This window comes from Psammomys obesus, unplaced genomic scaffold (assembly GCF_907164565.1).
Source record: "Psammomys obesus unplaced genomic scaffold, mPsaObe1.curated_primary_1811, whole genome shotgun sequence".
Lineage (NCBI taxonomy): Eukaryota > Metazoa > Chordata > Mammalia > Rodentia > Muridae > Psammomys > Psammomys obesus.
In genome coordinates this window covers 30,779,205-30,796,305 of record NW_026596040.1, presented here as the reverse complement: position 1 = coordinate 30,796,305, position 17,101 = coordinate 30,779,205, and the positions used below count along the sequence as shown (strand labels likewise).

General features: G+C 39.6%; 1 protein-coding gene across 1 annotated transcript in view; it reads left to right on the top strand.

Moving 5' to 3' along the window:
- Nucleotides 1-3,307: 3,307 nt before the first annotated feature.
- Nucleotides 3,308-17,101, top strand: part of Rab27b (RAB27B, member RAS oncogene family) — a 155,556-nt gene continuing 141,762 nt past the window's right edge. The window contains exons 1-2 of the mRNA XM_055622835.1: nt 3,308-3,367; nt 3,499-3,573. The gene's annotated coding sequence lies outside the window, so the exon portion shown is untranslated. The remainder of the gene's footprint in view (nt 3,368-3,498; nt 3,574-17,101) is intronic.

The window sequence follows — 17,101 nt, the reverse complement described above, 5'->3', positions numbered from 1 at the left end:
ACACTCATTTGTTTTAAGAATCAAATTGCCCATAGTATAGAAATCCAAGAAGCGTATGCTTATATTTGACATGCTTTCACAAAGTGGAGCTTTAGCTTTATAATATTAGAAGTCACAATTTATGCAACCATTCCTTGACCCCGTAATGATAAGAGTGTCCACATTCTGCATAAGTACATCTAGCCCTAGCCAACCCTTTGCTGATGTTTCACTGCAAGGTCATACTCAAGAGGAAATTGAGATTCAAAGGTGCAAGAGATTCAAAATCAAAAACCTTTGATTTTGAAAGATACTTCCATCTATACAATTTTCAGAGCAACAATGTTTAATTGTAATGCTACCAAATTTAGTGTACAAATACAGCCTCCTGTCATCAACAGCCATGGAACTGAGCCATCATCTGCTCATTTAGACATCTGAGTTTCTTGCCGTGTCCTTGACCTCACAGTCAAAGGCCAGCATGGCTTCACATCACTGTTTCACAGCCACCACTGGCTTCTGATTAGATGATCCCAAGAGGTATGATACTAACACCTTTGTCTCTCTTTGCTGAGGAGAGTATTACTACATGAATGTTGCTACAGTCCAGGGCCTGGTAAATCTTACTTTCCAGACAGTGAATCTTACAACAGCAAGAGCCAAGCAGACTATGGAAGAGGTGAGCAGTGCCTGCATATTTCAGGTGTTCTGAGCTCCAAAGTATTGAAGAGTCCATGCTTAGTTCAGACTGCTATAACAAAGTCCTATAGATGAGTGGCTTGGAATCAGTAGAAAACTTTCTCAAGTCTTTGGAGATCAAGGGACAAGCAGAGGTTGGTTCTGCTTCTAGTGGGGGCCCACTTCTGAGCTACAGACCGTTGACTATTTATGTGTACAAAAATGGCAAAAGGAGAGTGAGAGATCTCTCGAAGCCCCTACCTTGCATTTTTTCTTGTTCTTGTTTCTTTTTTAATGTTTTCAGACTACTATACTATTTTTAAAAAAGTTTTAAGATCTCTTATAAATTACAATTTGCAAAAGGATGTCCTTCAACAGAGGAGGATTCTTTCAGCAACTTCTTTTTCTTACCCCAACCTGTCCTTATTGAGCAGACACGTCAGTGTACCTCTAGGGCCAGCCTTTGTAACACTTCATTCCTACCCAGGGTCTCTAATACTCAGAGAAGTGAGTGGCTACAGACTGATGCCCAGCGAAAGTGCATCAGCTCCTGGCTTGCTATAGAGCTACTTCTCTGGCTCTAGACAAGCAATGCATGTTCTCTACTTACAAATATCTCTTAAGGAGACATTATCACCTTTTATGTAGCTATTTTTTTATTTGTTTTTGAAAGCATGATAAATTAAGAAGAACACAAAGAAGCATAACAGAGAATCAAGTCCTGGTCCACTGGGCTCAGCCAAACAGCCGTTCTCTGAGCCACAATTATGCTCCAGTTATCCTGACTCTGGGATGACTCAGGGCTCCTTGTGCTCACAGTTCTTTCCCCAAGCAGTTAAAGCTCTTTGACCTATATGCTACTTGAGATCAAACCGCTGATTATCAGGTCCTCGGATTGTTAAAAACATCATTCTCCCTCGCTGATGCATGCAGTCTGATCTTAGGCTTGGTAGGTCTCTGATCTTAACAGAAAACTCTTGAATTTTTCTTGCTGAACCCGGAGTCTTATCTTTCCTAGCACTTGTACTAAGTACCTGACATGTCTTGTTACTAGTTATCTAACATCATCTGGAAGTGAGATGGGTGCTGTCCCTCCTTTTGGCAGAGGCAACCAGCTTTATTAGATATGGACACCCTCCTGCTGAGCACTTGCCAATGCTAGGCTGTGATCCAAGACCGGCAACACACACCTACCTCCCCACTTCCCTCTGCCAATTTCACTATTTTTATGTACCTTTGTTGGAAAATTTCAAAGTTGATATAAAGTTGACTTTTCAGATTTTAGTGCCATCTGTACTAACCTGCTCCTGAACTCATTTTTTTAACTGGATACACCAAAGAAACCTAATCTTCCAGCTCAACTCTGTACCCCAAACATCAAAACAAACGTGTAACTTATTCTTACTTTACCCGTCATCTCAAGGCAAATATCTTACATGCACATGATTTAGTAGTAATGTGCATAGATTATGTGTGTGTGTGTGTGTGTGTGTGTGTGTGTGTGTGTGTGTGTGTGTCAGGGCTTTTCTGTTTAACAGTCCTGGCTGTCCTGGAACTCACTCTGTAGACCAGGCTGACCTTGAACTCACAGAGAACCACCTGCTTCCACCTCCCAACTGCTGGGATTAGAGGTGTGTGCCACCATGCCTGGTCTAATCTTCTAATTTAAATTATGATGTGGCTAAAGAGTGATCAGCAGTTATGAGGACCTGCTGCTCTTGCAGCAGATTTCAGGGGCCAGCATCTTCACACCCTGTGCTGGCCTGCAGGCACCTACACACGCGATACACATGCACACAAACACACACGTCCTCATCTGCATTCACATAAATAAAAACACATCTCCTAAAAAATGAAATAAAAATCAGTTATGAGCTCCCTAGAGGCAAATGTGTCCTCCGAGTGGCACCTGAATGGAAGTACCTGCTTAGTAAATTGAATTTCACCAGCTCAGAAATTAACTTCACTAGCTACAGCACACACAGAAAATTTTTAGTTTGTTGACTGCTTCGTTCTTTTCGCAGACATTTACGGAGAGGCTACCGTAAGCTGAGCAATCTTCTAAGGGTTACTTTCCAACGTAAACAGAATAGATTCTTTTGCAAATGGCTTAGTATAGTCAAATGATAATAGAGCCAGGGAAAATGGAAACTCTCCGGGTGGACAGGCCTCTGTGTGTTTCCTTTTGTGTTTTTAACAGGCTAAGCCAGGCAGGGATGATTAGAACTGCGCCGTATTTGTAAACGGTTAAAGAAAGTTCTGTGCTGTTCCCTTTACAATTTAAATGTAGACTTAAAAAACAAACACGGAATAAATGCGTTTCAATAAACACGGTGTCTGTGAAAACTGGATTTCTGTCTTGATGGCCTTTAACATTGTCAGCACACTTTCTTCATCTCCAGTGCTTTTATTCTCAGCAACACAGCCTGTATGACATTAGCACACCACTATTTACCAAGCACAATGTCCGCTGGTGCTGCTGCTTAGCCAGGTGGAGTCCTTAAAACCTCCCGGTGGCAGCCCCTGGAAGACACAGCAGGGCGGCCCTGTGGAGTCGCCCAGCTTGCTAACCTGGGCAGGCACTAGGACCGCCCAGACACTGTCTGCGGAGCGCTTCTCACCCTGTCAGAAGGACTGAGCCGGTTTAGCTGTTACACAAGAGAGCAGCGGGCACTGAGGCGCCGACTGCCTCCCTTTTGCGGACGAGAAGGTATAGATGAGCTATTTACCACTCAGCTTCTGTACGATGTCCGCATGCCTTGAGTGTGCACGTAGCCTGCTGCTCTGCAGAGCCGACCGGCTCTAACGGGTTACTCTGTTATTTTCTGTTAATTCCCACAGCGGGTGAAAGCAACAGTGCCATAAAGAAATGGGCTAGCTATTCCAGGAGGCTGTGATCTGGAAGCGTTTGGAGGTGTAAGTAGCCCGTCTCAGATCCCTCAGCACTGGCTGTGCCCTGTCTCCTGACCCTTTCCCCCACGGAAGGAGCCAATGCGCTGTGCCATATGCATGTCTCATTCATGAAGAGCAACAGAGGGTGACAGAAACCGCAAGTGATGGGCCTGAAACTCCACTTTAGAGTGGCTGCGCTCCTTCCTGTAGGCTTCAGGCTTGCTAGACAGGAGGCTGGGTTTGTGCACAGTTTGGATAGGACTGGCTTTTGCTCAGGGCTGCGGACTGCAGGCTTGGTTTCTGGTTTCTGTTTTCAAGGCTCACAGCACTCTTTTCTAAGCACTGCTCCGGTGCAGTGCAGGGTCTCTTCCTGTTTCCGTTGTGTCTAAAACTCCTTGCTCTTAGCATAGAGGCGGACTTTCAGAGAGCCGAGAGACATTCACCTGCCCAGAGCAAAGCGTCGGAGGAGAAATCCACTTCCTCTATCACACTTTACGATGCTTGACGCCCACAGTTAGGAGACTGCATCTAGACGCATACGGAAAAACTACCACCCTAAGAGTCTCTTCTATGCAACGAGATGTGTGCCGCGGGGATTGTTGGCTATTAGAAAATCCAAAGGAACATGGTTGTATGCAGAGAGGTGGTACTTCTTTTTCTTTAAATAATTTACAAGCCCACCGAAGAGGCCTTCCAGGGCCTCGGTACTGATTAGATTATTAGGCATGTTGAGTTCCCCAGTAATCCATTTAGATGTGTGTGTGTGTGTGTGTGTGTGTGTGTGTGTGTTGCCAGTTGTAGTCAGTAAATCCATTCAGAGAGGTTTATACTATTTTTTTAAATTACTTTATTTACATTTGTGTTTGCCTCCCTGTATATCTGTGCAAGGCTCTCAGATTCCCTGGAACTGGAGTTACAGACAGTTGTGAACTGCCATGTGGCTTCTGGGCTTTGATCCTGGGTCGTTCAGGAAGAGCAGCCAGTGCTCTTAACCACTGAGCCATCTCTCCAGCCCCAAGGTTTATACTACTAAGTTTGTTAATATTCAGCTCCTGGTTGCAAGATAAACCCCGGGGGGGCGGGGGGGCACACCAATAGGTAATGCCAGACATCAGTGTCATGAGTTCACTGAAACAGTCACTATGGAACTTGTAAGATCCTTTTAGTGGATCAAGAGTTTTGTATTTAAATGCTGAATATCTGCTACATTTAAATGTCCTAAATGAGAATGTGTTCAGTAATAAAACCTTTGAAAATTGTGCTTATGATTCTCCTAAAATTCTGTAATTGACAAAGGTAGAGACTGTAGGGATGCCCTTGCTTAACTGAACTTCTTCATACTTTTTATGTTTTAAACATTGAGCTGTAACATTTACCTTATAAGTATAGCGTATATTATCTTAAGTGAAGTTGGAAGTGGTCATAACTTAATTTTCAGAGTCTTTAAGGATGCAACAAATATACAAAAAGCAAAGGTCAATATTCCTATCTAATATTTCTTAAGCAGAGAAGATTTTCACTGTTAATTCTGGTCTGGAGAAAGCAAAATCAGAGTAGACATAGTAATCACTTTTCACTAATTATAGAAGCCAGGGTAGAGTTCAATTTTACTTTTCAGTTGACATAACTATAGCACACAGGTCTGTAAAGTTTGTGTGAAGTTTCCCACTTTTGAAAAGTTTTCTGTCTTTTAGTTCTAGAAAGATTATCGAATTCTTCAAATTTAAGCTTACTTTTGAAAACTCCTGCCCAACTATAATAACAGTCTGCAAGCTTATTCTTAAGTTTTATATCATATTATCATTATCTGTATCTTACCACACATAATTTTAAAATAGATTGATTGTATGTCGAGTCAATGTGTGGAAAGTTACCCCAAGGACATAGATATTATTCATCATTGGCTACTCATCCCAAGAAATAACTCCTTCCTGAACTGCAGTCCTTAACTAAGATCCACAGGCAAACCTAACTAGCTGTACATGATAGGTGCAAAACTCACAGGAAGCTTAGAAATTCTGGTAGACAAAGAGAGCTTAAGCTGAAGAATAATATACACAGACTCAAACTAATTTGTTACTGTGTGAAAGCAGCAATCATTTAGTGACTGATCAGAGAGCAATCCTCCTAGACGATGAGAAGCCTGCTGTCTAAGGGTCAGGTTGATCAGTATCATCTTGCTTCCAAAATTAGTGGTTAGGTGGACATTTATAACTCACTTTTTATTTAAAAGATGTTCAGCAAATAATAAGCTTGGTTTCACTGATTTTAGCATTGGCGTTTTTTTTTTTTTTCTAAAAACAACAGCAACAAAACATTTCCCCAATATGCATTCTGATATGAATAGATTACTAACACATTTTATTATGTGGATTTTTACATTACTAAATAAATCCCTCATACTGAAGGGGAGCCTCTTTAAATTATTCTGCTATTACAACTGACTTTAATTTAAATACTTATCACCTGTACTTTGCTTAGAAACAGTGGCACTCAGGATTAGCCACAGAAAAGTGGAGTCAAACAGGGTCAACTTCTGATAGGAGGCTGGTGACGGGGGGGGGGGGGGGGGTAGCGTTTATTGAATGGATAAAGAAAGCGATTTTAGGAAGTGAGAAACTGCCCTTCTGGCTTGATGCAGAAAGAAAATCACAGTGCACACATGAATTTTTGAGGAGTCATTGCCCTACATAAACCACAATAGGGTCAGATTTCATGTAGCTTGAGATTTCCCTTTTGACAGCCAATTACACTTTTCACTTATTAAATAAAACACTGGAAGGGAAGTCGTTGAGGGCATGGTAGTGACATCATGCTCATACTGGCATAGTTGCATGAACTAGGAAGGACAATGCGATTCATTTTGTTGTAGTTTAACAAAAAGAGAAAGTTCTTATTTACCTTGCTTTGAGAGCCGAGACATTGTCACTTCCAGAACTGGCCATTTCTTGGGGAGCCAAAGCTGAAGGATTACAGGCTCAAGTCTAGCCTGGGCTACAAAGAGAGTCTGGGCCAATGAGAGCCGCACAAGAAAACACTGCTTCATAAACAAGATGCAAACAGGAGATGAAGAACAGGAAGAAGAAGAAAATGGAGGAAAAGGAAGAAGAACTGGACACACAGAGAAAGCTTTGGAAATGTATGAAATCCAGCCTCTGAGTATAAAACCAGTAAGAGTGTAAAATGTATGCTGTGCATTTGTTGATAATCAAGCCTAATTCAGAATATTGTTTTAATTTCTTCTTCTTGCTTCACACAGCCATGTGGACATGGCTGATGATATTAAGTTCTTAGACTAAATAGAAAGGACAAAGAGAACTTGGGCTTCAACATTCACCTTTCTCTGACCCTGGCTGTGGATGGAATGGGATGAGCTGACTTACACCACTGCCGCTGTGACTTTCCCACTGAGATGGAAGCCATCCTCAAACTGTGAACTAAGACTTAAGCCTCCTCTTCTTAAGTTACACTGATGGAGTATTTTGCCACAACAACAACAAAGAAAAACAGCTAATATACATTCCCACCAGCAGTGGAAAGAGACAACACTGCTTGTGAATCTTTTGCAAAACACAAAATCAAAATGCAGAGCTGTGGAGCCCAGTAAAGACTGATACTTCAGCAACAGAACATCTGCACCCAAGGCTCAGAAAACAGAGGAAGAAGGGTGGAAAGACTGTTAAAGGCTGAGGAGCTGGGAGTTGCTGTGAATTTTGTCTCCAAGGAACATCAGCGGGTGATACTGAACAGGGACAATAGATGGGGAGAGCCAATGACGTCTCAACCGCACACAAAGAAGTACAGGAGGCTAAGGAATGCCAAGACTCACCAATTGGGTACCAAATGATCATTCCCCAAAACATATATGTGTAACATACAGACTGAATAGGCTGTATTTATATATTTTGAAATATACAAATGTGGGGTGGGTGGGTGTGGGAGGGTGTGTGGGTGTGTGTGTACAATTAATGAAAAAGGAGGCCGTGAATTTGTAGGAGAAGGGGAGGGGTTTGTGGGAGGCTTTAGAGAGGGTATAGGGAGGGAAGAAATTATATAGTTACATTATAATCTCAAAAAATTTTTAGAAAGCTGCATTGACATGCATTTTTCTGGCCTTCTTTAAAACCATAAACGCTGTGTTTGACCAGTGTTAATTATGACACTATTTTCCCAGGAAACTGCACTGAGATGAAACTACCCAGCAAGATAGACCCATTGCCCATGGCTAACCTGTGCATGCTCACACTCGGCCTTGCCCATCACGCACAGCTTGAGAAATTCTATACAGATAAGCCTGGCACATCGCGTGTATAGCGCAGAGTTCTGCTTCAAGTGGATGAGGCAAGTTCATGCATGAAGAAAGTAGTTCGTTGACTACTGGAGCTATTCACAGCTAAACGCTTAACACTTTGTCATCTCCTCACTATGCACTGTAACATATTCACACGCACACAGTAGCCACGTTTACATACCGAACCGACAGCTGGAGTTAATTAAAGTTTTTTTCATACTATGTATTTTGCTCATATTATTTCTCCTCCCAACTCATCCTGGATTCCATCCCTCTCTAATCACCCCGATTCATGTTCTTCTAGAGTTAGTTTTTAAGTGGAAAATTGTGGTGTCATGATTTAAACGTTTCCTTCCATCACCTCTGAATGATACAATTGCGTACAGCAGCAGATATTTTAAAAATGTCTTCTCAATGGAAAACAAACTATGATGTAATATACTAGATACAGGCAAAGCTATTTTATCAAAAAAGTCATTATATAAAATTAATGTTTTTGAGTTGAAAAAGGCTAGCATAAAAAAGAGGAATGGTGTGTGTGTGTGTGTGTGTGTCCTCGTGAACACATGACTCAGATGGGTCTAGATTTAATTATGGAACTATTCAAAGTGGCAGTCATAGGTAAATTAATAAATTCTGATTAAAGCCTTATGCAGAGCTATGAAAGGCCTGTATCCTGTGGGGGCGTAGGGTGTGGTAATGCAAGGTGTTCTGAGCCACTGTGTGACTAATGGGAAAGCCAGACAGAAATTTAAATGTAAATTCCTAAGACTTTTCTCAGCTTCATTTAAGACCTGCCTGGAGATCAGGAATGCTGAGATTTCTGTGTTCCAAAAGTGTAATTTCATCTCTTTGATCTTCTCCTCCTCCTCTTCCTCTACCTCATCCTCCTCTTCTTCCTCCTCCTTCTTCTTGTCCTCTTCTCCTCCTCCTTCCATGCTCCTCTTCCTTTTAAACATTGAATTTCATGATAATCAGCAATTGCCATTTCTTTAAATCTTTATGTTATTCAAATACTATTTTTATAGCCATGGAATTTATGTTTATTTCAAATACAGACCTTAGATATGTGAAAAGAAGATTGGGTTCTGGAAGCCCCCTATTTTCATATATAATAAAATTCGGAAAACAGAAGTTACTGCTGAATATTTTTAAAGGTTGAATACGGGGTGGCTCAGTAGGTTGAAACAATTCCTGTCTTTGCAGAGGACAGCGGGTCACAGTTGCCTTAACACCAACTACAGAAGGTCTGACCACCCCCTTCTCGCCTTTGCAGGCACCTGCACTCACGTCCTCACAGACATGCACATATAAACACACACAACAGATAAAATCTTAAAGGTATGCTAAAATACTGAATAATAAAAAATATGCTGTTAAGAAAGTGCATCTGATGGATAAAATTCTTAATTCCGTATCCCTTTTCAAAGCCAACCTTCAGTGACATCCATCTAATAGCGTAAGTAATTCTTTTCTTTCCTAATGTTTTAGCTCACAGTCAGTTCCATTTATTTGAAATACAAAAAAAAAATGCGACTTTAAAACCATCATGTCATAATAATTATGCTTTTGTTCATCATAACCAGACCATTAGTTTATTTGTAACCATTAAATGTCATAAGTAATAAAGTCAAGATCATAAGAAATCCTGAATTTACTCATTTAAATATTTTGGCATGAAGATGGAAAAAGAATAGAGAAGGGGGAAAAATAAAAGAAGCGCCTGGAAATATGGGGCAGTAATTAAGAATATTTAATTGTTCTATCCAAACATCAGATTTAGATTCAGCAGCACACACTTGAGGCAGCTCACAAACTGCGTGCAACTCCAGTTCCTGCATGCACACGGTGCTCTTAACACGGTTGCTCATGCAACACACACATACACACATAAAAACAAATAAATTAATCAGTATATGAATAACAGAAAGGACATTTTTAAAAGCGGATTAAGCCGTGCATTACAGGCAAGTAGCAAAGACAAGCTGGTAGAAATTTCATAATCAGAAGCATAAAACTCACCACAGCAATAATACTACGTATGAATTACTCAGCTTGTGTTTAGTAGAGAATGCCTGGCTGGAAAGATGGCAGTGGCTAAGAGTGTACGCTGGTCTGGCAGAAGGTGAGAGTTCAATTCCCAGCACCCATGTCTGTAGGCTCACAACTGACTGTAACTCCAGTTCCAGGCATCTGACACTTCTGAGCACTGTATTTACACACACACACACACACACACACACACACACACACACACACACCCCTATCTTTAAAATATTAAGACATCTTTAAAAGATAGTCCCCTTTTATACGACTTTAAAAAAAATACCCTTAAGATGCTGTGGCATAATAAAAGCTGGGAGTGGGGTTGAACTTACCTACTACCTGTGTAATGACTGCTAGTTCATGCCTTTTCTGTGGGAGAGAGGTGACATGAATTTACAGAACACTCTGTGCTCCTCACGGGAATAACACAAGGAACAAACAAGCAGAATGGACATTTTGTACTTACCTTTACGCAAAGACAGCTGGCAAGCTTGTGAGAAATGAATTTTTCTGCTTGGAGAAGCTCTTACAAACACAAATTTCTAGGACTGACAGCTCAGATTCCACAAAGCATGTTAGTAAGGAAATGGAAAGATGGAAAGAGGGGCATGGATCTTTAATGACTCACTTACTATTTGTATCACTATTTCCATAGGCTTAGGCACCCTTGTGTGTTTAATTTCTTTTTTGCCTAAAAGATGATACCTGGGGTTATGACTACATTCCTAAGGGAATTCTGAGTGAAAAAAAAAAAAGAATCCTCGCCCCCCCCCCCAAACTGAAATATAGCTGTGAACTAAGACCATGCCTGACAAACACATAGCTGTCCATCACCCACCTCCTGGTACTAAGAGTTCTTCATTAGCAAGCACAGTAAGTTCCTATCATGTTTTCTTTCATGTGCACTCTCTTGATTTCTTGGCTTCTCTTTGTTGTTTGTAAAGCTTTGTTTTTATAGTTAAGTAGAAACACTTTTTTTTTTCCAAGAATTGTTTTAAAAAAATTTGGGTTGGCATAAAATACATCATTCTTGGTCTTAAAATAATGATCATTTGTATTTTGTGTTGGAAGGCATTTAATTTGGCAAGAGGATTTTAGGAACAAATTAGCGTTATTAAGCAAGGGACTGTTACGATACTTAAATATCTATCAGGCACTTCTAAGTGAACATTGGAGCAGGAATAACTGTAGCAGGTAAACATTATGGCAGAAAACACAATTGGGATTTAAAAGTTCGTAAAATAACCATATCGGGTACCATTCACCAGTAATATATAGCCATCCTGAACAAGGAAAGCATTTAGGATAGAATCTAAAATATGTATTTAAAAAGCAAGAATAGAAGGACAGATCCACAATATTACTGAAAAGTTTGACCAAAAATCTCTCAGACTTTGGAGTGAGAATTAAGGACACTGAAATTTTTGAAGAATGTCAGTTAGCTCTTAAATGTGTATGGAGCATGAGGCCCACATTTAGTTAAAGGTTCCTCTGGGCATGGGCAAGTATTCTCCTGCATGAACAGTTGAAAGCGTAGAAGGCAAAACAAGTCTCAACACATGGCATGGGGAAGATCAATGCATGCATGCAATTAAGACCATTTAATGACGACCACAAAAAAAAAAAAATGCCTCTCTATCCTCAGCGTGACTCATCCAGAGTTCCAGCAGACAGCATAAGTCCAAACTGAGCAGTCCTTAACAGCAGGCACAAAATGGCTACCCAGTCTCCGTTGATCACAATAAAGCCCCATAAGAATCCATGTGTCTCATAGTGGTTGTTTCTAAGGACAGTTTCCCCACCACTTCACCCTGTGTACTGCGGGGATGTGAAGAGATAAAACAAGGTTCCTTCAGTTGACAAGTCGGAAATTTCTCACGTATTGTTATGGATGCTAAAATGCCCAATATCTACCGGGGCTTCTGTGCCAACTATGACATTGTGGGCAAATCCTCATTTTCTTGGTTACCTAAAAGCCATAACTGGATTTTAAGGTGGAGGAGGAAGATGAAAAGCAGGTGTTGGGTTTCCTGGAGATGGAGTCACAGGTGTTTGTGAGCCAGTTGTGGGCTGCTGGGTATTGAACTCAGGTCCTCATCAAGAATGCACATGCTTGTAACAACTAAGCTCTTTTCACCACCTTATTGTAATTTTAAAGGACAGGTTATTGTTCAGATTTGTAGGGTACAATGTGATAGTCGGATTCATGTATATAGTGTGCAAAGAGAAATAAGGTGATTAGCATTTCCGTCTCCTTTATCAGTTAGTGTTTCTTTTTTGTTGGGAACATTTGAAACTCTCTCCACATGTTTTATGAAATGCATAATGCTTTGGTGTCGATCAGTGGAAAAGCCCTTGCCTAGAATCTGTGAGAACCTGGTTTCCACCCCTATAATTGTTAAAGTGTGTGTGTTTGTGTGTGTGCGTGTATCTGTGTGTGTGTCTATGTGTGAATTACATGCTACTTTGCTATAGAAAGCTAGAACTTAATTTTCCTATACTTATTTTCCTAATTCAGAAAATATTCCAGTCATATAAAATACCAGTCAAATCCATTATTGGAAGAATTCCAGTGTGTGTGGCAGAATAAGTATTTTAAATTTGAGATTGTGCTATGTTACTTCCATTATTGTCATGCCTTTCACTCCCTATGTAAACTGACCAAAATAAGCTTAAAATACAGAACTTTTTATGACCCACAAGACCACGTCAGTGTCCATTTTTGCAATGTTTACTTATGTTGGATTTGTGATTGACATTCTTTGCAGATCTGTGCCACTTTCTCTGTCAGTCCAAGAAAGGTTGGGGAAATTTCTCAACTGAGTGGTGAATATACTTTTGGATAAAAAATTGACACCATCTTATGTCTTTGCAAGAAGGAATGCTAGAAAAGGCATGAATCTTGTGTCTTTCTGTGTGGGTGCCAGGTGTCATCCATCTGATATACAAATGGCTCAAATCAACCGCAATTTCTGGTGGCAGAGTTACAGCGAAAGTGGCGTTTCATAAGTTAGAACAGAGCACAACACTGCATGAAAAGACCACGTGTTCTTGTGCTTTTTAGCTGGTTTTGGAACATGAAATTTTCTTTCTTTCAATAACATTCTGCCTATGCTAATGTAATCTGACCTATCAGCTTTAAAAATATTTAAACTGTTGTTTGGAAGTGCGCTTTGAAAATCTCACCTACATTTCCAATTTAGAGTTCAGGTTATAACATCCCAGATCTGGAAAGAGAAGCCATGTCTTCTGATTATCAAACTGCTGACATACTGGCATATGCGATTTCTAAAATAAAACTCACCAATCAGATAAACATAAAATGGATGAATAAAAGATTCTACTTAGCTCATTTGTTAAAGAAAAATAGCAGAAGACGTAATGATTAGTTGATAAAAACACTTAAACTAGTTAAGAAACTTGAAAATGCAAGTATTAGGATATGGTTTAACAGGAGGTCTCCTTTGCGGTTATCTGATCCTAAAGAGAAAACTTACTTTTATTTCTATGAGACAAAAAACTCATAAGTTAACTCTGTAAATTAACAGGTAATATCATTAAATCTGAGACTTTCAATCAACAGTAAATAGTTAGATGAACTAAACCCATTACCTTGAATAATGTTGAGTGACCTTTGTTTGAATATGTTATTGAACATTATTTCTTTTAAATGCCCGATGGCCTAGAATAGAGATGACCAACCAAGCCTGTATACCAGCCCACTTCCTCTTGCATGAATAAAATCATATTGGAAAGTAGATTTAATCTGATTATTCCTACAGATGCATCAAAAGCACTCGTTAATTATGTGGTTCTTTTTGGCTTTGCAATTCTAGGGTTTTAAAGAACCTAATAACTACTGAGGCCACTAAATTCACTTTTACCCAAAAACTTTTTTTTTTCATAAAAAAAGCTGTTAGACTTTTCATCTCTCTTATTCAAATATCTGAAGCCTAGAGAGCCAATCCCAATACTCTCTTTTACGTTTTATTTGTATTATCTTTACAATTAGATGAAACCTTCCTCATAAACATGGCCTAACTTTACTAAAGTACTCAAACCACCTGAATTCACCTCTTTACTTGGCCTTGTTTTTGGAAAGCAGGTGCTCCGAAAATTGTTATTTACAAAAGCGTTGACAGTTCTAATACATTCTTAAATCATGCATTACCTACTCGATTAGATAAGCATTATTGTCAAGCTGATAAAGAGATTGCTTACTGGGTAAGATGATTTGCTTCCCAAGCATGAAGACCACACATGTAAGGGACCCAGACAGTGCTGTTAAATGTCTGTAGCCCAAGTGCTGAATGGGGACATGACATGTAGGGAAGGGGGCTTGCCTGGGCTTGCTGGATACAAGCTTAGCTCCAGGGTGAGTGAACTATCCTGTCTCAGGAGAATAGGACAGAGAGTGACGGACTAGGACATCTAAAGTCTTTGTCTGGCCTGCATGTGTGTATGAGAGTACACAGCCCCACACAGATGTGCATAACACACACATACACACACGTGAGGGAGAGAGAGAGAGACAGAGAGATGGAGAGAGACACACAAAGAGAGAGGGGGAGAGAGAGACAGAGAAAGAGAAATTTTCTGAATGACATTCCAAGTTTAGACTCAGTTAATACACGGACTTATTCAGTTATATCCTGCTACAAATGCCAAGATTCTTCCTTGCCCTGTGCTGATAACTTATTAACATGGAAAGTAAGTAGACTAAAAATATTTGATTCAAAATAAAAAGCGAGTCAGTGAGACTTACACAACATTTAGAATACTTAACTTCAGTTTACAAAACTACTGTCTATTAAGAATTAAACGTAATGTAAGAAGACATTGTGCCTGTTTATTGAACCACAGAAAGTTAAAGGTCTGTCCACACAATGCTAGGCAAATAACTACATTACAGTTTTCCATGTGGGCTCACTTAAGTCTTCCTTGTTCATTGCCATTGGTGTGTATCTGGGGCCAGCAGGCTGCTCTTATGTAGTGTGGTTAGTAGCAGACTAGCAGTCCACAAGATCATGACAATTCTGCCGGCCTACCAGCAAATTGCCCAGGCCATACCCATCTGGAAGCCTGCCCCATTGCTAGGCCTTGGGGAGGACTTGGTACTGTATTTTCTGACTTTTATGGAAAGTACTATTTGGTTCCTAGCAGACCCTTTAGGAATGAACAAAGAAGCAAAGAATGGCTTGAAACAGTGGTCGTAACTAATGCATTATCATAGCTGAGATTATCAGAACAGAGGAGGGCAATGTTTGTTAGCATGTTTTCTTAAGACTTGACCAGTATTTTCTCAAGAGTGAGGGCACATTAGAAAAGGCCTAAGATACTCCCAAGTCTTGCTGAGAAAGCATATAATTCCTAACTGTTTTACCTTATGGATAGCTAAAGGAAGAGTGAGCAGGTATTTAACAAGGATTCCTCTGCAGTTCTTGTAACAATATTGAAAACACTTATAAGTGTGAAATCACATGCATGTACACAGTAAATATTTCCATGATTTTTCTGCTTTTTCAAGTTAAAAAAGAAAATTTTGTGATTCTTCTGTTTTTTTTCCAAAAATAATTTCTTTTTTAAAAATTATTTTTATTTTTTTAATTACAATTTATTCACTTTGTATCCCCCCCTGTAGCTCCCTTCCTCCTCCCCTCCCAACTCCACTCTCCCTCCCTCTTCCCCACCTGTAATTCTCCCCCAGTCTACTGATAAGGGAAGTCTTCCTCCCCTTCCCTCTGATCTTAGTCTATCAGGTCTCATCATCCAATAATAATTTTATAGATGTTTTACAGATTATCCTCCAGGACTACTTAAAAACAACTTTCAAAGATGGCTACCAGCAAAATATAAATCTACACACATATAAATAATTTTAAATAACTTGTTAAATAACAAAGGAATCAGATATTATGATTTGTTAAGAAAAAATTAAGAATATGAATATTGACAGTTATTAAAAGTGTGTTAGAATAAAATTTTGAAGTTAGATTTTAAAACTGGCTAACGCTACCTTGTCATAAATTATTGAGGCTGTAGCACTAGGCAAAGTATTGTTTGCTTCTGTGCTAGTTCTGTGTCAACTTGACACAACTGAGTTACCTGAGAGGAGATAACCTCAATTCGGGAATTGCCTCCATCAGACTGGCCTATGCAGCATGTTTCTGGTCACGAATTTATGTAATAGGGCAGAGCCTGCTGTGGGCAATACCAACCCTAGGCAAGTGATCCAGGACTATATAAGAGAGGTAGTAAACAGGATCCTGGAAGCAAGCCAGTAGGCACCCTTCCTTCATTTTCTCTGCTTCAGTACCTGCCTCCAAGTTCCTGCCTTGACCTCCTGCCCTGGCTTCCTTTGATAACAGACTATATTATCTTGTAAACTAAAATAAACCCTTACCTCTCCAAATTGCTTTTCTTTTTAGTGGTTATTGCAGCAACAGAAAGCAAAACTAGATTAGATCTAAACTGCAAAATTCTACAAGTTCATATTTGTTGACCTTTAATTAATAATTTAAAAAACTGAGTTAAACTAAGAGCACTTAGACCTAGAACTACAATGTTCACTAAGCCCATTACTATTCATTTGCTTCTATTTAACTGCAAAATTTTAAAGTTAAAGTAATAAAAATTAAGTACAATATAAAAATTCACTCAGTTATATTATTTATTATTTTGTTTGTTTGCTTGTGAGATGTGGTTTGCTATGTAGCCCAGGCTAACTCAAACTATGTTACTTCCCTGCCTCAGTTTCCCAACTCTACGGCATGCACCCCCACACCTAACATTCGTTGCTTTTCCTGAGAGAATTGCATACTCACCTGCAGAAACTTAAAAGATTATTAATGTTTCTTTTTTGGCAAAAAGAGATAAAAGATTGACATGCAGTCAAGGATATATATATATATATATATATATATATATATATATATATATATTTCAAGTGATAGGTAGCTTCTCACTCATAATCACTCAAAATGTTTCCATTGTGTAAGAAAAGTGCTTAGCAAGTCACTCTCATTTTCCTCTAAGGTCACCTTCTGATGATCTCATAGTTTCCTACTCTGTCCCTAACCCTTCGGGGCTGTCTTACATAAGCAGGTTTCTGTCTGGTCAATAAGGCACTTGTCATGGATTGATTTATTGACTTTTAATGAAGCTGTGGTTGCCTAGGTATACAGTCAGAGAAAGTAGGTTTCTACTTTTACCTGG